General features: G+C 43.4%; 1 long non-coding RNA gene across 2 annotated transcripts in view; it reads right to left on the bottom strand.

Moving 5' to 3' along the window:
* The window catches only part of LOC143832122 (uncharacterized), a 50,716-nt gene that overhangs the window by 42,262 nt on the left and 3,593 nt on the right, over positions 1 to 4,861 (bottom strand). For both annotated transcript variants that reach the window (XR_013229099.1, XR_013229098.1), the window contains exon 2: positions 3,042 to 3,142. This is a non-coding gene — a long non-coding RNA (uncharacterized LOC143832122). The remainder of the gene's footprint in view (positions 1 to 3,041; positions 3,143 to 4,861) is intronic.

The following is a 4,861-nucleotide window of genomic DNA, read 5'->3' as shown; positions in this document are numbered from 1 at the left end:
CTGGGATTCAAAGAAGGTGGCACTTCAGAGGGAGTTTCTATGAATACAACACAGTCTGTTTGGAAATAGACACCTCGAATGGGCTCAGTCATCAGCCTGGGCATTTCCTTACTACCACTTATCCCATAGTTGTGTGACCAGGATCTGAATGGTAATGTAAATGGTCCTCAGTGCGTATATTTATTTTCTTATTTAGAAAATGTATATGCCCATCCTCAGAGGCCTGCTTCAGGTGGCATGTATCCAAGAATAAAAGAGAAGTTTAAAACATATCCGTTAAAAACAATCCTAAAACAAAATGGGCCTGTGCCATTTCCAGACACTGTCCTGTCTAAATATAAATCCTTGACTATTAGTCTGGTACTGAGTTGTTCTTCTAGCACTCTCTAGATACCACTCCCAAGCACCAACTATCCCTTGTATGAGAGCACAGAGACCAGGCAGCGCAACTTAAGGATGGAGCACTGGGAGCCCTAACAGCTTAGTTGCTACTCCATGTTTCGAGTGGATCACTAACAATCTCTGTGTCTTTATATTCTTGTTGCTTTCAATGATGGCAGTCCCCATCGTGGGAAGCTACAGAGAATGTTCCATATTTGTATATATACTTTTAGGTCTGCTTCATTTTCCTCTTGCTCTGGTCACCTGTACAAGGACATTTTGTCTATGAAGTATGTACCTGTTATTTGAAATCCGAATACTAAGCCAACAGTATTGCTGAATGAAATTGAGCAAGGAGATAGCTGCTCTTAAAAAAGAATGGTAGAAATTTGTAATATAATTAAGAACCTCACCCTTTAAACATCTTATGAAAGTTCTAATAACCTGTTTTGCCTTTGTATTTGCAATAACATTAAGGTAGGCCCCAAAGCAGCATGCTGCAGAACACAGAAGTGGCATTTTAATTAGTACCTCACTTTTGAAGAGCTCACCTTTGTACCTATGATTACCATCAGTTTTAATTTAACCTAATGGTATCATTTATCTCAGTTCTAGTAGAATTGCAGTCTTGTGAATCAGTGAGGGGGTTTATGGATGGATGAGTGCAGCATTGGCAACAGCAATGGTCAGAATAGGGCAAATGCTGAGGCCTACTCCTGTGAAGTAATATTGTGTGTGTGTTTTCTCACATTACAAATCGCAGCAAAACTGAGATGGCAGCTTTATTACTTTATGTTGATGTTGATGGATGCTAAGCTCTCACCAAAGCCAAGGACAGTTTGCTTGATCCATTCACACAGATTCCTCCCCCCCCACACACACACACACACAAACACTTTGATAATAGCAAATCAATGGGCATCAAGAAGAATTTTGTGGCATTTGTGCATGCCACAGACATAACCAGAAAAGGTTTTGCAAGCATGATATTGGAGAAGGTGACAGAAAAGCATGGATTGTTCATGCCTAATGTTTGTGGCCATTATGATAATGGTGCCAAGCAGTGCAAGCTCTGTTGTTCTCTGGGGGAGAAACCCTCACGCTGCCTTTGTTTTTTGCTCTCCCAGCAAACGAAATCATGTGTGTATTCATCATTCAGAAGAATTTTTGGCAAAGCAAAGGAATTTCTTTGTAATATTTTTTTCCTGGAGCAATCAGTGTTGGGAAGTGGCCTTATTGGCCCTGAAAGCTCTGTCTCAGATATCTTGGGATGCTTTTGTTGGAGTAGATACTGACACTCGTTTTTCAGCAGTTATCACTACTAGTTTATTAGAGATACTTTTTCACGGTATATGTCCATTATGGGTATGCACAGGCATAAAATATACTTAGCCTTTTATTTATGTATTTATTTATGTATTTATTTATTATCTTATTTATATCCTGCCCCTCATTTGCATCCCAGTTAGGGCTCTCAAGGCAATATACAGTTTAAAAGTTAATAAAACAATTTTAGAAATAAGTATAAAACCAATGAAGATTTTGTGATACATATTTAATGATTAAATTAGCAACACCAAAGATGTAACTCTTAGTTTTAAAAAAGTACTGATATCTTGTATTGGCTATGATTCCTTTGATGCTGGGTTGAATGATAAAGCTAAGTTCCCATCTCTCTGCTGGACATTTACAAATGAAAATCTTCAGGATGTTGAGATTGTTCCACTGCTTAAGTATTTTGGAGGGATGTGGATTGGCCTAATTTCTTTCAGTGATTAAAGCAGAGAATCTTTCCCACATAGGATTGAGGCTCCTCAAGCAGTTTCCAGCCTTTTTAGTATGATGATCAGTCCAAGGCTGATCTGATGGTTTTGGGTGTTCTAGGCTAACTACGACCCCTGGTACCTATCCAGAATTCCATTCTCAGTGCCTAACCAGAGTGTAAACTGCACGGGGCTTTTATTCCAATCCCAGGTCGATTCAGTCCCTGCCGTCTACACAGAATGTGATTTCCGTTTGGATTTGGGGCGATTTAAATTTTCCTTCTGCAACAAGAAGGATTAATTTGGAGTGGCCCTACCTTTATTGTGTGATAGAGTGTGTTTAACCCTCAATATTTAAAGGCTGTTTTGAATCTGGGCTCTCCTCCATGGTAGAGAACCTCTCATTGGCCAAAGGTGGCCATGTGACAAGCTTGCCTTAAAGGAGAAGCCCCTAATTTCTCTCAACTTCTGTCGGTCTTGGATTTTTTCTTCTCTGCCTTCTTCGATCCTCTCCCCCCCCCCCAAGAAAAGAAAGAGGCTTCCTGCTTGGCTCCTCTCCCCCCTTCAAGAAAAGAAAGAAAGAGGCTTGGCTCCCCCCCCCCTTCTGAACTACCCTAACCACATGCAGAACACTTTCCTGTTTCAATGGGGGGGGGGGAGGAAGACCCGAGTTCAAATCGATCTGAATTCAACAGGATTGACAATGGAATAAACAAACTGCAGACTTTGCCCAGATGTTTTTGAGAAACCAACAAGCATTCTCTTATCCAAACCAACAAGCATTCTCTTATCCATTTGAGAAACCAACAAGAATTGAACAAAGGAGATAGCTGCCCCCTCTGTGAACTCCAAACAAGTGGCATTCTGACATACACAGCCTTTACATGCTGCACTTACATTCCAGCCTTTGATCTTCTTCATTACTGCTTCAAGCTTCACCTATGATTGTATGATGGTTCAACTCTAGTAACCATCAGGACGTGTATTACTCGATCAACCTGTATGTAAATAAAAGTAAACAAAAAAGACCAACTAATATATGTAAAGGAGGGAAAACAGGTAGAGCCTGATCTCATGAGATCTGGAAAACTAAGCAAGGGAGACCACCAGGAAAGTTCTAGGTTCTGCAAACCAGTACCATCTCTCGCTTGCCTTGAAGTCCCTTACTGGGGTGGCCATAAGCTGGCTTCAACTTGATAGCATCTTACATAATATATGACATGAAAGATACTGTTTCAGATCGTGAGTTCCAAAATACAAAACAGCAATGGAAAGGATCCACCTTCAGAACTTTTTGGGCCCTGACCCACAGGTTGGGAACCACTGCTCTAGAACAATATCTGTATTGCTTTGACACAAGTGATGGCAAATTTATTGGACAACGTTTCAATAAAATCATGGAAAGTGTATTTCTCTCTAGATTTATACCCAGTAGTACAAAGTTTTTGCTTTCTTATTGATCTGGAGCACATCTTTGGGTGCACCCCATGGGACAGAAATGGGTACGGACATGATGTAGGGGGTGTGCAGAAGAGGCTGGGGCAGCCACAGGACCTGGGGCCAGTGCCACTGCTGCCTGAGGTGTCCAGAGTAGTCATGAGGTGGTGCAGCAGGAGATGGCCGGAGCAGTCGCAGTGTGGCCGTTGCAAGGGCCAACACTGCCCAAGGTGGCCGGGGTAGTCATGGCTCAGCATGAGGCTGGGCCAATGTAAGGAGAGGGGAAGGCGGGAGGGTGTCTGAAGGAGGGGGAAGGGACCAGGGAGAAGGTCACAGAAGCGAGAAGGAAGGTGAAGGCAGGGGAGAATGAGGGGAGGGGTTTGTGTCTTCTTGTCTGCATGGGTGTGTCAGAGAAGGGGGGGACCAGAGAGGTGGTCATGGAAGTGAGAGATAAGGGAGGGTGGAGGTTGGACCAGGGACGAGGTCGGGGAAGCAAGAAGAGGGGAATAGGGGGTAAGGACTGTATGTCTGTCTGTCGGGGAGGGGGAAGGAGGGACCAAGGAGCCCCAAAGAGCCCCAAAGTCAGGCTGTCACTATTTTTATTTTCATTATTTACCAGAATAAGCAAACTGAAATGGAAAGGGGAGTGAGTGAAGATGAAAACCTAGAGCCAAAGGAGAGAAGCCAAATAGAAGGGGCTGTACCAAGAAGAAAGGGAACCCAGTTATCATCTATTGCTGGGGAGGGGAGTGTTTTGAACTAAGTAGAAAACGTTTGTCATATTTATCCTCAGTAAGATGACTTTCAGACCACCCTGAGCATATTTACTAGGAAATGTGTCCCACACTATTCAGATAGCATCTAGGGATTCAGATCTAGCTTACAAAATTGTTGTTGTTGTTATGTGCGAAGTCGTGTCCGACCCATCGCGACCCCATGGACAATGATCCTCCAGGCCTTCCTATCCTCTACCATTCCCCGAAGTCCATTTAAGTTTGCACCTACTGCTTCAGTGACTCCATCCAGCCACCTCATTCTCTGTCGTCCCCTTCTTCTTTTGCCCTCGATCGCTCCCAGCATTAGGCTCTTCTCCAGGGAGTCCTTCCTTCTCATGAGGTGGCCAAAGTATTTGAGTTTCATCTTCAGGATCTGGCCTTCTAAAGAGCAGTCAGGGTTGATCTCCTCTAGGACTGACCGGTTTGTTCGCCTTGCAGTCCAAGGGACTCGCAAGAGTCTTCTCCAGCACCAGAGTTCAAAAGCCTCAATTCTTTGACGCTCGG

This window comes from Paroedura picta, chromosome 3 (genome assembly GCF_049243985.1).
Source record: "Paroedura picta isolate Pp20150507F chromosome 3, Ppicta_v3.0, whole genome shotgun sequence".
In the NCBI taxonomy this organism is placed as follows: Eukaryota; Metazoa; Chordata; class Lepidosauria; order Squamata; family Gekkonidae; genus Paroedura; species Paroedura picta.
Note: the sequence above shows the minus strand (reverse complement) of the source record. Positions and strands in the feature narration are given on the sequence as shown.